The sequence below is a fragment of the Pteropus medius genome, unplaced genomic scaffold (assembly GCF_902729225.1).
Source record: "Pteropus medius unplaced genomic scaffold, Ma_sr-lr_union100, whole genome shotgun sequence".
NCBI classification, from domain to species: Eukaryota; Metazoa; Chordata; class Mammalia; order Chiroptera; family Pteropodidae; genus Pteropus; species Pteropus medius.
Genome location: NW_024347790.1, coordinates 6,649,743 through 6,675,177, shown reverse-complemented (window position 1 = coordinate 6,675,177; position 25,435 = coordinate 6,649,743). Strand labels below are relative to the sequence as shown.

Sequence of the window (25,435 nt, the reverse complement as noted above, 5' to 3'; positions counted from 1 at the left end):
AGGAAAAGGCTTGGGAAGGAGCAGCTCTGTAAATGGGGCTGGGTAGCTCAAGGGACTCAAAAGTGGGGGCGGGGGGAGAGAAAGAGAGAGAGAGAGAGAGATATCTTAAGTCTAATGGTCTAATGTGCGGTCTGAGATTCCAGGATTTAACCAGTAAGGATATTAGTAAACTCCTTAGAATATGGATGGCCCGAAAGAGAAGGTAAGAAGGATTGGAGAACTCATGCAGAAAGAGCTTCACTTTGCCGGAGACCAAAGAGTTAAAAGGAAGACCAGCTTTATGAAGAGGCTGAGGAATCTGTAAAAGTGAGCTAAGAAGTCAGACTGGAGATAACTCAGGTTAATTCAAGTAATTGGATGCCACCTATCTGTGACTTACCTAATAAGTACAGGAGCTGTGCCTATGAAGTAGTATAATCTTCGAAAAAGCAAACATAAACAGCCAAATAATAGTTGTCGCCTTGAGAGTGGTCACCTGAGGTCATCTGTTCAAACAACGCAAATGTTTCCACAACCCCTCTTTTGGTTTTATTCTCTAGGCTTACAGCACAGATGGACTTTCACAGAGCTTTATTGGCAGGGAATCTTCATCTTCGGAGGGTGTATTTGATTTTGAAGAACAGTTAGAAATAATTGGAGCCAAGACAGGGGAATAGGTGAGCGATCAGGCTGGGAAGCGTTGATGAAAACCAGAGTCAGACAGATGTTACAGGGTGAAAATAAACTTTAGTTAGGAACTACTATTGCAATAAGGGAAGAGTGATGTCGGTGCAGGACAGAGCTCAGTCCAAACACCGCGTGGGCCAGCGGGGACCCGCAGCTGCGGAGCGGGGTGGGGGCCGGTAGATGGGAATGCCCCAGGGAGGGATAGTGGCTAAAACAACTTAGAATTCTGGCCGAAAACAGGCCGGATGATCAGATGCCAAGAGTAGGGGACGAGGAATTTGATTAGATCTCAAAGGTGATCAGAGGTGGAAGGTGGGGATTCTTGCTAAACCGATGTAGCAGAAATTTTGCTAAAACTGGGTGATACAAAGGCCCATGGGGAAGTCCAAAGGTTGAGGCCTAGCTGAGGGGAGGGTTCAGAGGGGCTTGACTAAGGATTGGTTAACGAGGGCATCTTTTTAGTTTTTTTTTTTTTTTTTTTAATCGCACACCCTTTTACAGAGGCTTGAGTTAAAACATTTTGAATGAATTCTTTTGCATCGCTGAGAATCTATCAAGTGACTTGAAATTTCTATATAAGTTCAGTGGACTGTTTGACCTCGAGGAATGAATTCTGTATGAACAATGAGACTGATGTCAAAGAAACCGGTTAACTTTGTCATCGGTTGTGGTTTTGATGCATCGGCTTTTGGGATCCTCCCAGCATTTGGAGAGCCCCACAGCAGACATTGACACTGATTTTCCAGGTTATATTGGAAAACATGTGCTTCATCACCACTTACTCGATTCCTCAAGAATGTGCCATTCGTTCAGCTTTCCGTAGAAGATAAGGACAAAGGGTACATACATCTTTTCTGTTTCTGTCTTTCACTCAAAAATGTGTGGCGCAATCATTATGTTCAAGTTGTCTCTAAGGAAGAGTCTGTTTCTTTATCCAGAGTTAACTCTTCAACCTTCCTTCTCCCAGTCAATCACCCGTGCGAATTAGCCAAATCGCTGACTGCCTAAACATTTTTATTGATTCTGTGGACCGCTGCTTATTCGTCAAGAATGCCTTTCCTACCTTTTAAGCCTTTTGTTTTTGTTTAAAATGTAAAATGATGGTTCTGGAACAAACTCCATTTTCTTTCCATATACATCATTTGCAGATTAATTTCATTTAGAATATAGTATTCTTTGTACTCAATGCTTCTTATGTACAGTACAGTTTATGCAGAAATAAAATATATTTCTTGATCATGATTTCTTAATACCGTTAAAAGCAAAATACAACTGAGTAAATTTTAAAGATCTTATTGACTTTATTCAATGATTCACGAATTAGGCAGCATCCAGTCTAGGAGACAGAGTGAAGCTCTGATGAGCTGTACAAAAATGAAAGACTTTTATAGGCAGAGGGAGCAGGAAGAAGGGAGTTATAGTAGGCAAAAAAGCCATCTGGTTATTGTAAAGTCACTTTTCTTTAGGGCAGGGATCTCCAATCCCCAAGCTGCAGACTGGTACCAGACCGTGGCCTGTTAGGAACCGGGCCTCACTGTAGGAGGTGAGCGGTGGATGAGTAAGTGAAGCTTCATCTGTATCTGCAGCCGCTCCCCAGCGCTAGCATCGCCGCCTCAGCTCCAGCTCAGATCATCAGGCATTAGATTCTCATAGGAGCACCGGTCCCTGGTGCCAAAAAGGTTGGGAACCGCTGGTTTAGGGGATGGTAGAGGTCTGTTAGTCAAATTACCTAACTAGTGCTAATCAGGCGATTCCTGAATGACTGGTTTAAGATTCTATTTCCTAAAGAGCCGGACTATAACTAAGTCTTGCTTTGGTGACGTGGGGCTTATTAAGAGCAACTCCATTTTGGGCCTGTTGTCTTGTTTTTGACAATAGATTGACCAACTTTGTGGGGAGTGAGGTAGGAAGTGGCCGACAGAGCCAGCTTTCATTGAATTATTACTAAAAGCCGGGAACAAATGATTATCTCACTTAAACTTTACAAAAACCCATGTGGCAGATATTATTGTTTGCATTTCACAGAGAAGAAAACAAAGACTTCGAGAGATTAATTACTTGCCCAAATTCACACAGCTAGTTAGTGTTAGGGCCAAGATTCTAACTCAAGGCTGGCAGGTTCTGAATCCTAGGGAAGACAGTCTAGATGTTTCCTATACCAAGAATCCAGTTGTCAGTGTGCTCCATTGTTATAAACACGCTTTGTCTCATGTGTGAGGAAGCTGTCTCCTGTCTTCCACAGACATAGCATTCTTTAAAATGGCATCTACTTGTAATTCTAAAGGGAGACACTCAGTCATCTGTTAGTCTTGTCTTTCTTCCAATTATTACAACTTTTCTTTACAAGATGGATCTTTTATGCTCTTAATAATTTATGGTACACTTTTTTGGAACCTTCCAATTACATTAACAACTGCATTAAAAAAAAACAACACCAAAACATCATGGACCACAATAGGATGATATATTCTTATAAAGGTCAGGTAAATACAGAGGAGAATAGTATGGTTGCTTCCTACATGAGGGTCTCATGTTTTTATTAGGACACCCATTTCATATAGACATTACCTCTGCCCCTAATAACACTACCCCTAATAGCTGCTGACTTATATAAATATGTCTGTGTGTGTATGTGTGTGGTTAGCTTTGGCCCTTACATCTCTTCCTGCTATTTTTGCCCTGACAACATGTGAAGGATGAATATAAGCTAGACAGAGACAGAGTGTTTTCATGAAAGAAAAATGCATGTGGGAAAGCTCTGAGGAGGGGAAATGAAGGCTAAATGTGGTGAGATTCTAGTTAGCTGGGGGAGAAGGGCCAAGATGGTGCTGAAGGTGCCAGCGCTTGTCTAAGTCCTTTATGTGAAATAACTTGATCTTGACACCAATCCTATCAAATAGGTACTGTTATTATCCCCCTTTTACTAGTGTGGAAACTGAGACCCCAAATGTTAAGTAACGTTCCCAAGGTAGTTCACTTACTAAAAATTGTTGAATGAAATAAAAAGCACTAACCTAATGGTGTTGGTTTGAACTTGGGGTAATTTCGATTCCTCAGCATGCAGTGGGGTTGATTTTTGCATTCAGGCTTCAAATATCTTAAAGCATAAAAGTATTTCTGGTGAAGTGGTTAATGCACCTCACCTTTCTCCTTCAACAGTGATTTGTGGGCGCTCTAATGAAGTGTTGTTTGAATGGTGTGTTTCTTCTCTCTGTAAACGGATGCAGTATTAACTCTTAGAGTCTAGAGATAGCAATGCCCTCATTCCCTAAGCCACAATGTCTCGATTCCTACCTAGTTCTGTCTTTAGCAGTGAATCGTAGCTCCATCGTTACTTCGGGCCAGTCACTTAAACACTCAGAGCATTAAAGAATCATCAGGTCTGATGGGATTACACCTCAAAAGAAGCAAGATATTGGAGGGTAACGGATACTCCATAAAGTGTCGAAACCTGTGGGAGCACTTTACAGATTCTGAGTCTGAGAACTTCGCTGTGGCACCCAGAAATGCCTGATACAGCTTGCTTTGCGGGGTGCTAGTCATGAACTCAGATTCCTGTGTGTGCGTGTATTTTAAATATATACATGTAAGTGAATATCATTAAAGTACGAAATATTCCATTAGAAATGGCGCCCTCATGTCTCCCTCTTCCTCCCCCGCCGGACTCATCTTTGACCGCCATCGGTTTCGCTTCCCGCGTCCGGGATCTTCCCGCTGTCGCTCTGCTCTGGCCCACAGCTCCGGGCTCGGCTCTCGTCGTCTCTCACATGAATTGCTTCAATCGCATCTGAACTCGTTTACCTTTCCCCACACTCCTGCGTCTTATAATCGCTGCATGTCAGAGCCCCCTTCCACCTCCAGCCTCGTCCTGCCCCCGCCCCCCATGCTGCTGCCCAGTGCCCCCTGGCTTGGCTTCCAGGCCCTTTACCATCCATGCTCTGCCTGTCACAGCGCCTTTACGAGAGCGGCCCCTCTCCGGATAATACTCTTCCCTTCTTTCCTCTCCGGATGTCCCCAGTCCTCCATATCTCAGCTTAGCGGTCACTTCCTCCAGGAAGCTCCCCTTGACTAAATCAGCATCCCATATCTTTAGAAGTGGCAACTTTTCATTTATTTTGTGATTACAGATCAATGTTTCGTCTGGTCCATTAGAATTGAAGGGGACCATGCCTTTTGTTTGTTTTTCCTCGACAGTGTCCTCAATGCTTAGCCAGAGACTGACACACAGACAGGGCTTAATAAATCTTGGTCGAGTGAATATTCGTCACACAATCCTAAAGGTAGCTATGCATTTTGTGCAATTTTGTTAGAATAAATTCGGCTCATTCTATGTGCTCTTGAAACACCCTCCCATTCCAGCCTCGTGCTATGGCGTGAAAAGTGCTGCCCTAAGCAGCTGGAAGCCCTGGTGAATCCAGCTCCCTCGCCGGCCTCAAAGGCCTGGTGACGAAACGAACATGAAGCATTTCATAAGCTAGAACGTCCTTTAGAAATGCAAAGTATTATCGTGGGTCAGATTTACGAGCTGAATCACTCGGCTGTCTTGAAGATGTTTTCATGGATTATTCTGAAGATTAGAGTCTGTATTGTCTTGAGTGAGTAGAAAAACATCCTGAGATCTTTGGACCAATGTCTCTCTTTGTGAGAGCTGGAGTGGAACAAGGCGCCAATATTAGAGATAAGCAAAAAGTTGTGGTTTGCCCACGATAACTAACTATTATGTTTTGAAATGTGGTTTGCTTTCAAGTCTGCGTTCTTCCAGGAGCAGCCCCTGTCTCTGCTCTGTCTCGGGATAGGATGTGGAAGGTCCAGTTCCAGCAGCCATTCCGTGGGGATTGTAATCCCTGAGGCTGGGCCACTGAGGTAACAGAGACCTCCAAAGGCTGTTTTTGCAAAGAGACAATGTCCGTGCCAACTTTGGAGGAGTTAGGGACCCATCCTCATATGGGGTGGAGGGCTAACTGGAGGGGGAAAGAGGAGGAGAAACAGAAAGACAAGACAGGCAGCCAGATGCCTTCACCTCAGGTAAAGGTTTGATTCTCTGATTGTTGCATTTAATAACATTGACATTTCAATGGCAGGGGAGAGAGTGGGGGTTTGGATGGGTGACTGCTGTCATCGTGGGGTTCTGGGCTATTTTCTGCAAGGCTGCATGAATACAAAGCCTTCATCTGGGATGATGTCAGAAACTTAATTAAAGTCATAAGAAATCAGGCTTTTATAGGAAAGGGGTGGAGGTGGGGCGGGGGTGGAGAAAGATCCTATTTCTTGGTCCCCACGATGCCCTGGGGAATCATCCATTAATGAGTTACTTAGGGAGGCCCTTTTCCCAGGACACTCTGCTTTTCTGGTATTTGTGTTGCTCTTTGGGTTCTTCAGAACATAGAGAGACCTGGGCACTGAACTTTAAATCCAGGCAAGTCAGATATAATTAAGACATCAAAGGGCCCAGCAGATAAATAAATAGTGTAAGGACCATGACCAGGCGAGTGTGCAGTCTTACCTGACAAAGTCACAGGTACTGAGAACCTAACTTAGACCAAGGTGAGATGTCTGTGATCGATGGGAAGCAGCCTCAGTGAGTCGCTTCCTCTGATCCTCTTCGGAGTCAGCAGCTGACCTTCTGGCTACCTTGGTCAAGTACGTAAGTTCTCAGAGTTTCTACCCGCCTAGTTTCCCAGATGAGACAATGTAGTGCTTTTCTCTGGAAAAGCATTTCAGCATTCCCTTAAGAAAGTGTAAGCGTTATTCCAAGGGTTGTTCCTGGTGTGCAATGCAACGGTGATGACGTGTTGATGCAGGACTGAAGAACATTCTACCGTGCCTATTCAGTGAGGGGAATAGATCTGCCATTGGCCCATTAGCCTTGGCTCATTTATCTCTGGGCTCTGCCTTCACCCTGCCCCCATGGCTGTCACCCACAAGGGCCTGGTTCCCTACCTTTGAGGAAAGAAAAGCAGACTGAGAGGGTGAAATTCAGCAGTTTTAAGGTTAAATCACACAGGCCCCTTGAAGTACTGCCTCCATCTATAAGATTAGTTGAGAAGATGACAGAGATTGTGAGTACCAAGGCTTCTTAATAAACCTTTGAAATTAAAAAAAACAAACAAAGATATACTATTTTCATGACAGTTTTTGAATAATTAAGATATTATCATGTATTTGTTGTCTTTAGATAGAAACATATATCATGTCACAAATTCTGAGAACAAACCCGTTAGATATTCTGCCTAAATATGAATGGGCCAGTGGTGGAAAAGAAGGCGTCTGAAGAGAAGCAGGCATCCAGGAGAAAAACACTTTTCCTCTTTCCTGTTTAGTTTTGTACCTGGTGCCCGCAAATTATATCGACAACAGACAGACTAGCAAGAGAAGAAAACAGCTTTAATTACCTTCTTAGGCATGGCAGTTCACAGAGAAATGTGACTCGAGGAGTTGGTTAGATTTGGGTGCTTATCTACCATGATAATAGGGGATTGAGATGGGCGAAGGGGCACTTCTAAGAGAACGCATGACTTTTTTGAAAGGAGAATAGTTGGGAGAAATGATGGTTCTGTGACAATGTCTTTTTGGGTGGGTGCTTCTGTCTCCTGGAAGAGATTAGAGTTCCTCTCTGAAAAGAGGTCTATGATAATTGAGTTTTTTTGGGAGGCTCTGCTTTTAGGCACATAAGCGATTTCAGGAACTCAAACGCCTTCAGCTCAAAATAATTCTAACGCCAAAGAGGCATATTCTAGGGTGGCATATCCTGTTCTGCTTCATTAATGTCTGAAACCCTAAGACCAAAAGCTCTCTTCAGGACTCTCCAATAGCTTGCAATTTTATTCATCATAAAATCCGAATCTTTATCATTGCCCCTTCCCGCTAACCTCACCCCCACCCAGTGCTGCTCCTCACACAGGCCAGGGGGACTCCTGGCCCCCGGACATCAGAGCTTGCTGTGTCCTCTGCCACCGGGACCACTCGGCCTCTGAGGTCCCGAGATCGCCAGGAAGGCGAGGCCTTTTCCAGGGCTCTCGCTCAGCATCCCATTCCTCTTTCCACCGTCTTTGTAGCATCTCTCCCAACTGATGGCGTATGACGTGTCTGCGTGCTCTGGAATGCAAGCTCCACGAGAAAAAGGGCTTTGTTTTGTTCACTTCTCTGGCCCTACTTGGCACATAGCAGGCGTTCAAAAAACTGTGAGCAGGGCAGACTCAACTGCTGCCCCTCACAGAACTTACTGTTTCCATGGAGAGCTGACAGGGAAAAGTCACCCAATCTATGGCCCCGTCAGTGGCAGGCGGGCAGCTGTTCTGGAGCACCTTACCCAGCGCGCACAGCACCCTGGGATTGTGGTGCAGGTAGAAGATGCGGATCTCTGCCTTTCCCGCCTCTCCATCTATTCAAATGTGCTAGGTTTCTAGAATTAAGCTGAGCGGAAGCATGGGAATACTGCTTCCCATGGAAGGCCACTTGGTAGGAATTACCTTCTTAGGCATGGCAGTTGTGTCCACTTTGCTTTAATTCCCTGAAGATTCAAGTATTATCATTTTATCAATTTAGATAAGAATGGCTTCTTTGTGTGCCGTTTTTCATTGAACTCTTGGTGTAGCTTACGTGAATGGTGATGATGATGACGTTACCAGTTGGGGCAGTGGTGAGCTCTGAGCACTTGGCTGACGTCTCTCTTCTTTCTAGGGAGCATCTTTCTCCTTCAGCAAACTCCCCTGTTACTCCACGGGGCTCACAAGCTAAGAAATTATTCTACAGCCAGTCTCAGTTGGGATTCTGTCACTTGCAAGTGACAGACCACGACAGGGGCTATATTATGTTGACGATGGGTTCATAATTAAATGAAGATAACTTTCATTGGTTTGAATTAAGATAGCTTTTTTTAGTCTACGGCCATGCCACCCTGAACAAGCCCCATCCTGTCTGATCTCGGAAGCTAAGCAGGGTTGGGCCTGGTTAGTACTTGGATAGGAGACCACGTAGGAAGACCAGGTGCTGTAGGTGTAAAAAATAAAAAATAAGGGATTGTAAACTGACAAAGTCCGTGCAATCTGTGAGGTCAACCAAGGGTTGCCTCACCTAAAAAAAAAAAAAAAAAAAGATAGATTTTTTCTTTTTACATTTATGTATGTCTTCAACATTCAGTACATTTTATACAGAGTAGGTGCCCCTAAAATTAGATGACTTGATATCCTTAACATACAAACACATACACATTGAAAATTACATTTTGACAAATGCTGCAATCTTGGATGAGTGTTAATTAGGAGTGTTTTACTTTCTAATGTGGTTAAATCCACATCTCTGTTAAATCTAGAGATGGCAGAATGTATTCCTAGCAGAGTTGTTTCTTATTTTATATTGGCTAAGTCTGCCCTTCGGTTGCTGGCAAATAACTTCCTTACAAAAAAGACAAGAAGATATAACGTCAGAAATGAATTCCCAGAGTAAAGATGTGGATGCAGTTTGATAGATGTAATAATAACAATGACAGTTATTACAGCATAGCTTTGACAACGCCAAGCTCAATTTCAGCTCTGTACATAAACCTTTCACCGTGTCTTCACAATAACTGTCATGTAGGAATTGTCATTCCCATTTTACTGAGGAGGAAACAGAGGCTTAAAGAGAGTGTGTGATTTAAATGATTATTGGAGCAAGAGCCTAGAGAATAGTCTGGAATTCCTGCTGGGCTCCCTTGGGACTTGTCCCTCTTCCACCGGGAAGATCGTTAACCTCTCTGGGCCTTCTCTGCAGATTTTTGGGATTGTTTTGCCATTTCATAGGGAGACCAACTGGCCTAAGGAGATTCCTAATTGTTTTCAGACTTTATGGGCTCGAGGCACCTGTGCAGTAAGTCAGGGCCCTGATTCTTTCCAGCTCCACGTGGCAGGAACAGCTTTCCAAACCTGAAATCAAAACACTTTACGTACGTTCATGTCAGGAATCTCCTTGTTGTGGAAACGCGGTGAATAGTTCTTGGGCAATGAGGTGGTTGGGTAGCCAGTAAAGAGCCATTTAACCAAAGCTGTGTGACTTTCTGCTGGAAGGGGACACACTGGAGCAGGTGTTCCTGGTGAGGAAGCAGTTCCAGATTTAAGTCTGGCAAACAGAACTGCGAGCTGTGCGGAACCTCTCTTTTAAAACCAATTGCTTTTGAAGGGAATGGAGCTGCAGCTGAAGCCTGTGGCCATGGAAGGGCACTGGGGCAGGGCTCATGGGTGGCATTGCTTTCGGCTGCCCAGCTTGGTTGCATGGTAGGCTTGAGCCCACTGCAGAACTTCACTCCATCTGGTTACTTGCCACAGCTGCCATTTAAAGTACAAATCTGCTCTAATGGTTCCTTGGAAGAGAAGCAGCAGAGAAATGGAGGGTGCAGTGAAGGGATGAAGGGATGAGGGAGGGCTGAAAGGAGAGGGCCTGGCAGGAGCATCCTGGTTACTTTTAGCATCTTGGTACCCTGGGGATACCAGGCCGTCTTTCCTTCTTTCTGCTGCTCTTACTTTTACTCTTTTCCCCTCACCATATTGAAATATTTGATCTTGGAAAGACAGAATTATAAAACTGCCCATAACGAGTGGTTTCCAGAGGTAGGGGTGGGGGAGGAGGGGCAGTAGGTGGGGTAAAGGGGGTCAAATATAGGGGGTAGGGGGAGGGTAAAGGGGGTCAAATATAAGGTAGATGAAGGAAACTGGACTTTGCGTGGTAATCACACAATGTCAAATTATAATGTACATCTGAAAATTATATAATTATATTAAGCAATGTTGCCTCAGTAAACTTAAAGAAAGATTGATACTAAAATTAAAAAAAGAGATGTTCCATTTTCTTCTGAATTAAATATTTTATAATGAGAAAAAAATAAAACTGCCCGTCGTAGGGGAGAAAACATAATTTTCCTCTACCCTTCTGAATTCTTGGCTGACACCCTGTAACAAAAGATTAACAAGAGAAAAACAAAAAGAAATTTATTGACCTGTGGACCTTCTGTATATATGGGAGAGATGCAGGAAAGATGAGTAACTCCAAGAGGTGGCTTAGAATTCAGGCCTAAACATCATCCTAACAGGGAAAGGAGTGAGAGGACTTAGGTCTCTTAGGGGGAATGAATAATTTTTAGGAAAGATGAATGGGCCCTTAGAAGAATAGGTTGAGGTAGGATAGTTTGTGACAAAGTTTTTCTAGTCTTCTCTCCTGTGATTAGAGTCCATCTTCCCTGGTTGATGAAGCTGCCTGGCAGGAGATCTGTATACTGAGTTCCTTTTAGAGGCTCTGTTGTTAGGCCGATGAGGGGTGTTCAGAGAAAGCCTCTCCCTGTACTTGTTTTTTTTTTTTTTAAGTGCCTGCAACTCAAAATAATCCATATACCAAAGCAGCCTATTTGGTGGTAGCATGTCCTGAACCTCTATATTTTGGGGTGACATATTCTAATCGTCACCATTGCACATGAAATCGGCGAAGGTGTTTGTGCCAGCGGATCTGTTCGAACCAGTTGTATAATATAGAAAAGCTCGCTTGCATATTTTTGCCACCAAGTTCTGTGTCATTCGGTCTTAGCAGAGAATGAGTATATATCTTGGAAAGGAAGGAATGGTGAAAAGAAAGGCAACACGTTTGTGTTGATTTTAGGAAATGAGCATTTCCTTTCAAAGATGTCAGCAGTGATTTTTTTCTTTTTTTTTCAAAGCTAATGCTAAACGATATTCTGCAATCTAGAGAGAAAATTTTGAGAGGGAGGCTGCTGAAGAGGGAGGGGGTATTTATTGTTCACAGGGAGCACTTCTTAGGAGAAGCTGAATTGCTCTGGAGAAGAGGTCCCACCTTAAACTTCACCTAAAGTCATGCGTTTACCGTGGGCCCATTTGGAAGGGGCAGAGCTGTGACTCCGTAACAGCTTCTCCTGGTGGGAAAGAGGAGACCTGGCATTCAGCCCTGTGTTCACATCAGGTCGCAGATTGCAGAACACAGGTCTAAGCTTGACTTGCATTGTAAGCAAATGCCTTATAAAGGAGTCTCTCATCAGAAAATGCATCAAGTTTTTTTCTCAACCTGTAAAGTCTGTTATTGTAGTAGATCAATAATAAACAATAACAGACTTTAAGTAACGTTGTGACACCAGCAACCGCCCAGTCTGATGTGACAGTGCTTAGACACGTCTCGATTCCTACAAGTACTTCCTTTTCTAAAGTGGGATATCCTTTTTTCCTTCCCGACGGAGTCAGGGGATGAACTGTTACCTGACATCCTGGATAAAGCATCGTGATAAGCAAAATTTATTTTTCTCTCTTTCGACTTTGAAATAGCCTCCCGCTTATCAGTGTATCAACCTGATTTTGGTGATCGATTGATATTGAAACGAACCAGGTTAACCTACTGTCCTCTTAAGTAACCAAGAGTTTTTGGCAAATTGACCCGTGAACATTCAAACAGTATTATGGTAAAGATGCTTTCTTTCTGTATTGCTAGGAAACGTACAGTCCTCAGGTTCCGAGATGGAGTTATGAAGATTACGGGACATATGTGCATGGTTATTATCCAGTTCTTAAACGTTTTGGCCCATCTACAACACCAAAGAAATCTCAATTCGAAACACAACTGGAGACGCTATGGGGAGGTGACGAATGTGTGGCGAACTGCGTGTCAGTCACCGTTAATGGGCCATGACCGATGGGAACCTTTCTGCCTCTTTCATGTTCACCCTGAAGGGTTTTTTTCCTAATGAAAACGTGCTAGGAGGGAAAGGTTGGGGTAATAATTTCCTTTCTTTCTCTCATGTTGGCTTCGGCAGGCAAGTTCTCCTTTAATGAAAAGCATGATGGGCAAGCGCAACAGCGTCCAGCTTCAAGACTGAGACAAAACCCTATCGGAGAATGCCAGCTGTCCACCAGGGAGATCGAAAATGGACTCCCTTCCCCACCCAAGGAAGCCATCACCACTTTGCTGTGCTCACTCTTGTAAGCCCAGACCCTGGAAGGGGAAGATTTTCAAAGAAGCAGGGTGTGTCACTGCAGCTGCTGCATCAAACAAAGGCAAACAGATTAAATTAATTTAGGCTTCAAAATCAGTCCCATTCTCTAATTCATAAAATACTTCAAACACAGCGAGAAATGTCATCTCGCAGATGATTGAGGCTAATCCACTTGATCTCTTTTTCCTCTCGCATCTGAATGCAAACTATCAGGATATACCTCACCAGTCAAAATAAACTCCTTGTTTTAAACGCTTCCGTCGGCTTTTAATAAGAATCTTCGATGCTCTGTACACAAAACAAACTCAGTTTCTGACGCGCTTGAGGGCTGTGTGCAAAAAAGAGGAACAATGTACTCATTACCGTCTGTTAAGTTGCCAGCACTCGGCAATTAAAAGGTACGGCCTGTGGAAACACTGCAAAAACAGCAGTTAGCCCCATTGTCTTTTCATTAACAAGACTGTTATTTTAGCTCTCCAGGTACCAAGCTCAAGAAACAAAACATTCTTGGCTCCGAAGGCACTCCGGGAAAATAAGGAGTCGCTGACAGCTAGGACTTGTGGAAAAGGACCGTTTACTAGAAATAAATTTGCACATCTTTGTGGTTGCAATAAATACACTTCCACACCCATTCGACTGGACTAGATGCAGAAACCATTTAAAGGGATGTCAAAGTCCCGCCGAGCGAACGCCTCTTGTCCTACTTAACGAGGGCAAAGCGGGTGCCGCCGAGTAATGAATCCCCAAGGGACACAGATATTCGGATTTTGTCCTGCGACATGCTCTGTTGTTGATGCCACCGACGTCGTGTTGGAAGGGGCCGCAGAGGCTGTTCCTTGCACTAGGCCTGAGCTCTGGGCTGCTTGGCAATCACTGGAAATGATGACCCCAGTCGTCGCCATGTGCCAAGCCTGAGTACTTAGTGGCGAAGAGGAATGCCACTCTCTTTGATTTCGCATTCCTCCTGGTTTCCCTCTGTGGGTGGAAAACCTGCCAAGAATGTAAATGATTCCAATTCTCTTATGTTCTAAGGAAACAACGATGAACGATATCTTTCCGATTCTGTCAATATCCAATTTGACGTTTGATGCCGACGAGCTTTTCTTTCACGAGGTGGATACCTTCATAATTTTTCTCGTGATGTCACTAGAAAATGTAAAACACTGATTTCCTTTTTAGGTAAACAGAGGGGAAAAGTCCCTTTTAAAAGAAGAGGCATGAGGGATGTTTTTCTTAATTATAATGACAGTATTTACTGTAAGATTAGAAGTATAATTACAATTCCTTAAGGCTTGAACAGTTTTCAGAAAAAAAGTACCTAAAGTTACTTTCTCAGTAAATTTCAGTAAATTTCTCAGGGGCCTAATGTTTATTTTAACCCAAGTCATAAATTTTCTTCCTAAATGCAGTCTTTTGCATTGACATTAGGCAATTTCAGTGATATGCTGGTTTATATTTTACTTTAATGGCCAACTTGCATTTTCAGGATTTTGCTAGATAAGACCTTACAATGCTTTGTTAATTAAAATTTGATCTTGAAAAACATGTAAATCTTAACAAGATAAACACGGGCCCTTGATAAAAGACTCCCCAAAAATATCCTGTGTGGAGAGAAAAATAAAATCACGTTCAGCTAGAGAGAACCAAACACCAAATACCTTGAAAATCAGATGTTTTGCCCCTTATTAAGTCAGATTAAAGAGCATTACTAAGTTATAGCCTAACCGATTTTTCACTTTTTTGGAAGAGAAGCAAGTCTGGGCATTAAACTCATAACAGCAATTATCATCTGCATAAGGGTTTAATTATGAAAAAAATTAAGGATTTTATTTTTCATAATTATCATCATCATGATCCAGTTTCCATGTCAAGCCTGGCGCTGAGCGGGAAGGGTCATAAGCAGCTTCCAGCTCACCGGGCCTTCTTAGCCTCCCGTGGTACCCCTTCTCCTTGCCCAGTATTTCTTTTTTTAGCATCTAGTGGGACCTGCTGGAAATTTGTTATCTGCAGGAACTTTGTAAAGCTCTGAAGGAGAATAACTTTAATGAGGCCTGGGAGAGAAGAACCCTCAAGACCCAGGACTGAAGTCCAGTACGGGGAAATGTGATGATGCCTTCTGCTCTGACTATTACTCCATGCATTGGGGCTGAATATCTATGCAGACCCCAGGGAGCGTTGTTGAGTTTCCTGCACAGTTTCTTGTTTGTGTGTCTGTGTGTGCACACGTGTGTGTGTACCCTCGTGTGTATGTGGCTGCTGTTGTGAACCACAGTGAATCAGATGGCCCATTGACCTCTTTATTTTTAAATTTTAAGAAATTTTATTAAATATATTGGAGTAACATGTAATTTTAGGTGTACGACATTATAATACGGTATCTGTATACCCTACTGTGTGCTTACCACCTGAAGTCTTGTCTTCTTCAGTCACCTTGTATTTGTCCCCCTTTACCCTCTTCGACCTCCCCCTAACCCCCTTCTCTTCTGGTGGCCTCCCTTTAATGTTGGATTGTTTATAACCTGCTTTCTTTCAAAATAGATTTGAGGCAGCTTACAAAACACACAACAGGGTAAAAATCAAGAAAACAAGTTTGGAAGAAAATAAGTCTAGAGCAGGGATTGGCCAAGTCTTTCTATAAAGGGGCAGACGGTACAGATTTTTGGCCTTCAGGCCACACGGTTTCTGTCACAATTATCAATTCTGCTGTTGCGTTGCAAAAGCAGCCATGGACAATAGTCAAATGGATCTTTATGTTCCTTGGAACAACAAACAGTCATCTGGCCAGGTTGGCACACAGGCCGTAGCTTTCACATTCTTGGTGTACACCTAGAATATTAAAATTAAGCTAATGAAAATGTATCACAGTGAACCGTAAAACTGACGGGCCTGTATAATTACTCAAAGTTGTCCAAATTTAGTTATGAGTTTCCTGCAGGTCAAAGCAAAGAGGAAAACTGGGTTTACATGCTTTCCGTGAGATTAACGCACACCAGTTGCTCTGAAGAAGTTGTGGCATTGTGGCTTTTATAATCGCCTAGAGGTCCTGAGAAAGGGGCATTTCGCAGTGTAAGGGACAAGGTCCATGGCGTCGCATTTTCAGCAGCCAGTGTCATGCAGCTGTGGTTACCATCCCTCTGAGCGAGCCAAGGGCATGATTCCAAAGCACAGATCAGAAAAACAATCTGAAGATGTAGGCACTTGACGCAGAGTGCTTGCTGGTGGTCTGGGCTTGAGACTGGTTAAGTGGAGACCGTTTAGTTGAGGAGCCGGCTTCCTGCTTGCCTTCCAGACAGTCCTTCTTGGATGCTGAGTTGTTCTTCTCGCACCCAGCTTCAGGCAGGTGTCAGGATTCTCCTGTGGCTACAAGACCCTCCATTCAACCAGAGGCAGTTATGTTCCTGCTCATTCTTCCAGGCTCAGGACCCACCAGGCTTAGGTCCCGATTCCTGCTACATCGTGAAACACAAGATCGATGGCTATTATTTTCATGTATTGTTATTATTTCACCTCCTTGACGATTGGTGTCATATCGATCCCCATTTCTTTAGGGGTTTCTAGGTGCCATGTACTTGGCTAAGCACCCTGTATGCATTATCTCATTTCATTCTCACAATCCTATGGGGATACATGCCATGTTATTAGTATTCCTCTCTTTCAGATGAGAAACTTGAGGCTCGGAGAGAGTAGGAGCTTGCCCGGCGTCACGTATGTGGTACATGGATACCAACGCAGGCGCCACCTGTCTCCTAACCAAGGCCCTCAACTACTCTGAGCAGAGTTCTCATGGCGTCCTGGGCTCTTGACCTTGCCACAGCTCTGCTGACTTCCCAGGCATCTTCATGCTCTCCGGTATGCCAGGGCTTGCCTCTCTGTTACTGGTAGCTTCCGGTTGTGGCTTTTACCAGGCCTTGGTGTCTCATCGTAGACTCCTGCTCAGGCTTTCGTTCTACTTGCTTGAATCTTGACTCTCGACCTGGATTCTACTTCCGGTATCTTCTGGAGCTCGCCCTCTGCCTCCCCATCGCCCTCTCCTGGCCATACCTGGCATTACTGCTGCCTCCCCTCCAGGGTGAGCAAGGGTGGGATTTTCCGTTCCTGTACGATTCCTACAATCTTTATGGCGGTGGTCTACATCCAGTTTTCTAAAGGCCAGCGATAGTAAAAGCATATTCAACCTCATGGCGACACATGCAAGATAACATATGGAATAGTAGAATATATATTTTTTAACATGGCAGTTCTCTTTAGGCACAATATCAGTAGAGAATGTATAATAATATTGGTAGCATTTCATTGGCCTGGCCATGCCCTGCAAATGGAGAATGTTAATAATTTCCCAAGATCAGCTTTGGGTTACAAAGAATGTTATTAAATAAACCATTTTAGATATAAAGATTCTTGAAATGGCAAGCATTTTCTGTCCCCAGTGATGAAAACCAAATATGCTGTTCACATTTCAGACATGTATAACCTATTGGACTGTTTCAAAAACACAGTGGGATGGAATCAGTGACTAAGAAAGAATAGAAAATAAAACCCATTCATTCATTCAGTCATAGATAGGCTGAGAGAGAGCCAAGGTCGTAGCTAGGAGGATGATCTGACAGCCAAGTCTAAGAAGAAACCAGAAATGGAAAAATGAACAATGATGTAAAAAGCCCAAATCATGAGAGCTGCATGGAATGTGGCCTGAAGAATGGGTCAGGGTGAAAAGTTCAAAATTAAGACCCTGGTCAGTGGAAGCACTAAACTCTTATGTGGCGTGGAGGCCAGCTTGGCTGCTTAGAGCATAGGGACTAAGGGTGGTGGCTTAGTGGCCCCCAAATAGGATGATTCACAAGTCGAAAGAGTTACTCCTTTACTTTGTTGATTGATGCCTTACTCAGTTCTTACAGGATTTGAAATCTTGTTAAAATAATAACTTCAGACACTTCCTGGAAGTGCCATAGCTTATCTTGAAAAATTTTAGCGGAGCCTCATAAGTTGTACCAAATTATCTACTGGTTAATGGTGTTGTACCAAATTATCTACTGGTTAATGGTGTAACGATGAATCTATTCTCCAAAAATCAGAAGATTCAAACAGTCTTTTTCACATTGCAAACTTAAACTTTAAATAATGTCATAATGACCCAGTTAGGATGATACTTCTTAATGCAAAATGCTTAATCAGTTCACAAAAGCAGGATAAAGAATGTCATAACCTAGTGTGAACTTTGTTAATTTTATGCAAAACTCAGTAGAATTTGAAACCCTTAGGGCTGATGGACCAGTTGGTGAGATGTTGGCCTATGTGTGACGGGTGTTTGTCTCTTTATTTGCCCACCTTTGAGGAAGCTGTGTTAGGATGAGAGTGGACTCTTCCCGAAGCCCTTGAGAACGAAACTTCTTCAGAGCAGAACCAAGTTTGGCAAGTCTCCGAGGTCTGGAGTGAAATACAATAAAATTTGCATTTATATAGCACTTCTTATGCTCTTGCTTTATATGTGCTATCCATATTAAATAAAAACACAATTAAGAGTTAGTTCCAAAATACCAGGTCAAACATATCAAACAAAATCAAGAATGGCAATTAGTGCTAGAATACCAGAACAAACAGATAGCTATTGAGTTTGGATTTAAGGAGAGAAATAGGATGTGCCAGCTGCATATCAATAGAGGAGAAATTCTAGAGCTTGGGCTGTCAAGGGCTGGAGGCTTTGCTACAGGAAGAGCCGAGTTGGGATCATACCTGTGCAGAGGAATTTTCAGAAGGAGTGAAAATTCAGTGCAGCTTAATCACTGCGTATGGACCGTGTGCCAGGTACTGTGCCCTACGCCGAAGACCCGTAAAGAATCAGACTTGAATTCTGTCTTCGAGCCATTCAGAGTCCAGTTGGAGAAGAACGCATGTGTGAAACAAACCCCCTTGAGGGATTGTCACCATTTGTGACAGTATGAGACTTATTCCAGGTATAAAAACAAGCCTGAGCTGCTGGGCCTAAAAGCTGAAAACTCATTCAGTTCAGGTCTTGGATCTGTCTCTTATCTGCTCTGAAATCTAAAAATCTCTGGAAACCGAAAAGATTTTCTTAAACTGGAGCTGAAGCTTATTCATCTTTATCTATCCCGCTTGGTGTGAATTATTTGTATGGTTCACTGCAGAAGTATTGATGTGTTTGATTATGGGGTCTTATTCCAGGCTCCGCGGGACGTGTTATATCTAATCTAATATAGTGTGACTATATTACCTTTCTAAATTCCAGAAAGGTCTGAATTCTGAAATACATAGGACTCCAAAGATTTCTGATAGAGTTACGACTTGTGGTAAAAATATTTCCTTCCTAGCCTCCATTTCTTTACTGTACATTCTCTATTAATTCAATATCTGGCTTTGTTCCCCAGGCTCCGGCTGAAATTTCTCTCACCTGTGCGCCCCCCACCCCCTTTTTTTTTTTTTTTTCAGATTCCCTAGGTTTTGGTTTGTTTCACTTCTCTTAGATCTGGTGGCAAAGGCGTGACATCCCCTTTGTGTTGGCTCTTCCCTCGGCTTCATTCCATGATGCTATAATATTTACACTTCCCTGTAGCCTCCTGACCAAGCCTCTGTTTGGTCTGCACCTTTTCCTAGGCCAGTGCTCCCCACAGGACCTCATTCACAGTAGATTCTAAGGAATAATTGTGATAAAGGAAGTACTCAAGGTCTGGATCTCCAATCTTCACGCTTACTACTCTCACTGGGGAGCTCATCCATTCCCAGCTGTCACCTGGGCAGAGGCGCCTGAATCTACATATTGGAGTCTGATGTGTCACTGGAATTCTTTTTCCATTGTTGCAGATGTTTACTGCTCTCTTTACCTAATTTTCTTGCTAGCACCTCATTTTCAGCACCTCCCCTCAAATCCCTCCCCACCCCCTCCCCCCCCCCCTGCACACTTGCATATGTGAGAATTGGTAGACACTGGTAGTAAGGGACTGGATGAGTGGCCCTTGGAAAGGGGGAGGGAAACTTTCCTTTCTCCTTCCCTCCTTCTCTCTCACTGTATCTTTCTATTGTTGCATCTCTGTGTATATTACTTAAAAAGAAAATACTTTATTTTTCAGACAGAGAAAGGTTATATGACATTCTGCAAAAGGCAAAACTATGAAGACAGTAAAAAGATCAGTAGTAGGGGGTTCGGGGGGAGGGAGGGCCGCATAGGCGGAGCACGGACGATTTTTAGGGCGGTGAAATGATACTCTCCGACACTATAAATGGGGGATACACGACATCACACATTTGTCAGAATCAATAAAATGTACAACACCGAGAGTGAACCCTAATGAAACTATGGACTTTGGGTGCTAACGATGTGTCAGTATAGGTTCGCTGATTGTAACACGGGTACCACTCCGATGCGGGTGTCGCTAGTGGAGGAGGGTGCACGTGTGGGGACAAGGGGTTGTGGGAACTCTGTCCTTTCCATGCAATTTTTCTGAACTTAAACCGGCTCTAAAAAAATGAAAGACTACTATTAATTTGAAAGAGAAAGTCTTGTACTGAGCTTGAGCGCTGGAGACTTTGATAATAGGCTTGCTACGTTCATGCTGATTTTAGTCCGTGTAGACACAATGATTAATCATAAGTGGAGGAAGCAGTCACTTCTACCAATACGCTGTCTTTGTCCGTTCGCCAAGGCCAGACATGCTGGAGTCCCTGTTGACTCTTTTTGTCCTCTAGATCTAGTGAATCTCAGGCCTCCCCAGCCTTCCTTTGGAGGAGCATTTGCACTTGGCCTTCTGATGTGACTTTGCCTACCTCAGCGGGTCAGGCTCCCTTTAGGTCACCCCTGCGATACTCTAACAATCTCTTGAATCTTTGGACATTTGCGCCTCTTTCTCTACCATCCTATACAATATTGGCGAGTTAAAATGCATTTCCCTGATTTCTTCAACTCGCTTCTTTCCTCAAAAAACCTACAATATCTCTTTCTCGACTCGGGAGACTCCAGTTTTCCATTCACATCATCTGGCCACAGGCTTTCTCTAATGCACCCTGTTCGAATACACCCTGCCCCCCACTCCTTATGCATGTCTCCAGGCGGAAAATCCTGGAATATTTCTTTCCAATCATCGCTCTCCATCTCAAATCTAACTCCTGTATAGAATTAGATTTATTTTGTTCTCCTAGTACCTAGGGCCGAGCTGTAAACCTAACATTGAACTCTGATCTTTTTGGTCTGGTGTTTATGGGAGTTTGTGGGTGATCAATTTTATACGTAGAAATGAGAACCGCACACCTGGAAGAGATTGTCACGTGACTTCTACCCGTGTGCTCTGGAGTTCAGGCTGGTTCCAATTTGCTGAAGGTGCATTGCAGAGATTTATGCTTGCAGAACATCCTGAAAAGGACCCAGATGACCATAACTTGCAAGATTGGCTCTGGTTCTAGGCAGCCTTAAGCAAAAGGTTACTTTAAAACTGGCTCCTTTTGGGGTCTTTAGGGCGTTTTGTGGCTTCCAGAAGCAGAGGTGTTTTAAAGGTGGGCAATATGTTGTAAAATTAACCTCTCTGAGCTTCGGCCCATGTATGTTTGTAGGAAGTCAGCTTTATGCTTGCCATCCCAATTTTTCATAACTCTTACAAAGCTCAAGAGAGACAAGAATATGAATAAATAATATGAACCAGGGGTCAGCAAATTATGGCCCACAGGCCAAATTCAGCCTGCTGCCTGTTTTTATATAGCCCACCAGCTAAGAATGGTTTTCATATTTTTAAACTGTTGGAAAAAAATAAAACAAGAATATTTTATAACACGTGAACATCAAATGAAATCCAAGTTTTAGTGTCCATAAATAAAGTTTTATTGGAACACAGCCACGCCGATTCCTTTACCGGTCGTCTGCGGCTGCTTTGTGCTACCAAGGCGGAGTTGAGAAGGTGCGACAGACACTGAATGGCTTGTAAAGCTGGAATATTAACTATACAGAGGTGACAGCAAAAGCTTGCTGACCTATGATCTGAGTACTCAGGCCCATATACACAAAAGACATTCTTATCATTGCCGTGATCTTTGTGAATGGAGCTGGGGCTTTGAGCTTTGTCATTGTGAGGCCCCGGACTTGCATGACCCCAAGGAAGGTGCCTTTCGTATAAAATACAATGAGAATAGTGCCCCCTGGAGGAGGCTGGGATAGACAGCAGCCTGGTGTGGCTTTAGGAAGGCTCCTGCACTGAGGAAGCCTGCTGGCTGACTCTGACCGTGGTGGGGCTAAGAGCTGCCTGGCTGGGCAAGTGGGGCCAGATCACCTAACTGGCGACCTGAGATCCTCAAATCTGCAAAGCAGGGGGGAGCTGCACTCAAGCTTCCTGCCTCCCACTTAGCAGAATCTTTTACTCAAACGAATTCTCACCTAGACCTCTAACACATTAGACAGGTACAAGTAGGACATCTCTGCCAGAACTGGGTCCTGGCCTGAGTCCTTCAGTGGAGATCTGCACAGAAGAAATTTGCGAACTTTCCCCAGCCCTGCCAGGTAAGGGTTTCGTTGGTCTAGTCCTCCTTACTGATGAAGAGCAGCCCAGACCCTCAGCTAGATTAGACGGGTCCTTTTCAGAGAGCTGGTTGGGACCCAGTCGGCAGTCCCATGCACTCTGAGGCCACATGTGCTGGTTGATCAACCAGAATTTTCCTCGGTGCTGGGTGGCTCCTCCCCTCAGGGCATCAATCATCACTCAAGGGGTCTTCATAATAATAACAGCTAAAATTTACGAAGACTTGCAGGACACTGGGCTAAACTGTGAGGTGCTTTTTGTCATTTCGTGCAGACAACATCGCAATGAAGTAGGTGCTGTAATTACTGCCATTTCACAAAGCAGGAAGTAGGCCTGGAGAGTCTTGCGCAAGAGATGCCACTGTTAGGGATGCAGAGGCAGGGTATAAACCCAGGCCGTCTGGCATCAAAGCCCGTCCCTTTAGAGGGAGTGTGGATGCCTCATTCCTCTCAGGCCACTTTTTTATCATCAGGTATGAGGATTTATTTATAACCCACTTGCTGTGTGACTTTGAGCACAGACTTGACCTTTCTGAGCTTCGGTTTCCTCGTAGGTCAAACAGGAATAATGATAGGACCGACCATATGGTTATGTGGGCCAGTGGGAGAAAACACGTAGCGAGTGCCTGGCATTGCTCAGCACTCAATAGCCATTCCCTTCTATTATCATCATCATTCATCATCCACTTGCCTTTTCTGTTCCTCTGAATGTGAGGCTCCGAGCCTTTCCATGTTAACATAGTCTGCGTGGACCGTCTCTAATGCTTTGTCCACTTCTTTTATGGAAGCCATTTTTTAAAGACCCAGTTCAAAGCCATTTTTCTTTAGGGGGTCTAACTCTTTTCACTTGCCCTAATGGCCAAGGTAGAATCTTGTTTCATTGAACCTCTGTCGATAATACCCTCAAGTTCATTGATTGTTCTCGGTGTGTGTCTTACCTTTTTATCGACAGGACTAGCCCCACTGTGCTGGGACAGATATTGGCTACAAAGGACAGTAGAAAAAGCTTCGGCTTTTTAATCTGGAAGACCAGGGTTTAAATTCTGAATCGATCCTTGACTAACTGGGTTCTTGGGTCCATTATCTAAATCACCAGGCCCCAGTTACTTCTCGTGTAAACAGGAACAGTCGTTCTTTCTTTCCTTACGTGTTACCGTGAGGATTAAATGAGATGACACCGAGAAGACTCCCCATCACTGAGCCTGCCCCAAATCGCTTCCGTCTTTTTGCACCTGCGATGGGGTTTTGCACTGCGTAGTTGCCCCCTAAAAATGAATGCATCAACTGGTAGCTAAGATTGTAAGAAGCAAGGTCAGTTTTCAATATTTCTCTAGGTTCTGTCTGTCCCAGGACAGCTGCATCTGCTCCTGCCCACGTTCCTGAGGGCTTTCATCAGTAAGGCCCCGCGAGGTCTGCGAAGACAGAGGCAGGCCTTGCCCTCGGGGGCTGAGCATCTGTCAAAAGAGGGGAGGCACAGCTGTGTGTAGGGTGTGCCCGGGCCTGCGGCCAGTGCTCTCGAAGTCCAGGGAGGAGGTATGGTACCCTGGTTCTTGTCCTGCAAAGGCTCGCAGCCGGCCAGGGCCGCGGAAAACCACGTGCAGGAAAGAGTGACGTCTGAGGGAGGAGGGCGTTCGGTACCAAATGAGGGGCAGAGGCAACGAGCAGAAGCCGTCGAGTTCAGGAGAGGGGGACTTCTCTGAGGGAGTCTCCAGGTGTGGGTGCCGGGGGAATATTCAGGAGTAGAGTTGGGTTGTAGAGAACTCACCTAGGGCAGTGGTTCTCAGCCTTAGCAGCACTTTGGTGTCATCGGAGGAGCTTACAAACCAAATCAAACAAACCAACAAACCAACAAACCACAAAGAAACATCCCAAACCAAAACTCAGTTGCTTAACGGTCCCCACTTGGAGCAATTCAGATTTAATTGCTCAGAGGTGCCGCCTGGGCATTGCTATCATTAAAATTCCCCAATAGAACTTTCTGTGGTGATGGAAATGTCCAGTATTGTAGACATTAGCCCCAGGTGGCTATTGTATCTTTGAAATGTGGCTGGTCTGACTGAGGATCTGAATCTTAATTCATTGAAATTCAAATGTCAAATAGCCACATGGGACTAGTGGCTTCTGTATTGAACAGCACAGGCCTAGAACAATTAGGGGGAGATCTCCATCGAGCTAAGCTCACTCTGCGCATAACCTGCACAATTTCATTTAACCCTCAAAGCCGCCCTGTTTTGCCACAGAAGAAGGTGAAGCTCAGAGGCGTCGGTCACGTGCCCGTGGTTTCACACGTGGAGACCGTGGGAACCGCAGAGCGGGAACCAGGCGTGACGCCCCTGCCGCTGTCAGATGACCCTGCGCGTGGGCGGGGCCACGTCGAGGGTTTCGGGGGTGAGAGAGGGTCCTCCGCTGTTGTCCCGGGAGCACAGGGAGAACCGCTCACTTCTGCCAGAGAAACTGGAGTGTTAGGGAGCACCGATCTGGTCCAGACCCCGACCCGGGAGTATGGAGCTGAGGCGGGGCCGAACTGCTCAATTCAGCAACACAACCTCAGGTGGGGCTGAAGAGTGCACATAAGGACCTTGACCCATCCAATACCAAACAGCTCAACAGTGAGTCTGGGCCAAGTAGTAGGTTCCAGAACAAAGCCAAAGCACTGTATTTTGGAAAGTGCAATAGGGAGGCCCGCTAGGAGTTTCCTAGAGGAGGCTTTTGGGATTTGAAGACAGGCTAGCTGGCGGAGGACGGCAGCTCAGGTTTGCCTCGCCTCACTGATGGCTCCGCCAGCAATAGGGCTCTGCCTACTGAGGCTTCCGTAACATATCTACCATATTTAGAGACATATGGCCATTGGGGTCTCTCCTAGAGGTATCAGGACAATAAACAGGTCCTGCAGTCATGGAAATGCAGAGATGAACCTTTAGAGCTAAACCCAGAATGGAGATGGTGGGTCTGAGTTTCCCACCAGAGAGAGAGGCTGCCTTGGAGAGAGACTGCTGAGGATGGGACATTTGGCGATGGCAAGAATGTCTCCCCACTCGCCAGCGGGAAAACATGATCACAGCAGCAAGGCCAACTACGGAGAGAATTAGAGTAGCTGAGAATCTTGCACCCAGGAAAGCCCAGAGAGACCTCTTAGCACCCCTAATAAGTACCTGAGGCTGATTTGGCAACACAGAGACACTGTTGCACCAATAAGCAAGGAGGACTGACATAGTAATGGTTTTTAAAAATATGCGAGTTGATGACAATGGCTCCCACCCTCTCCTCCGGACTTCAAGATGCTCATAGGCGGCTTG

At 44.5% G+C, this 25,435-nt stretch overlaps 1 pseudogene; it reads left to right on the top strand.

Moving 5' to 3' along the window:
* The first annotated feature begins 8,545 nt into the window (after nucleotides 1–8,545).
* On the top strand, nucleotides 8,546–8,664 carry LOC120614781 (uncharacterized; annotated as a pseudogene).
* The last annotated feature ends 16,771 nt before the right edge of the window (nucleotides 8,665–25,435 follow it).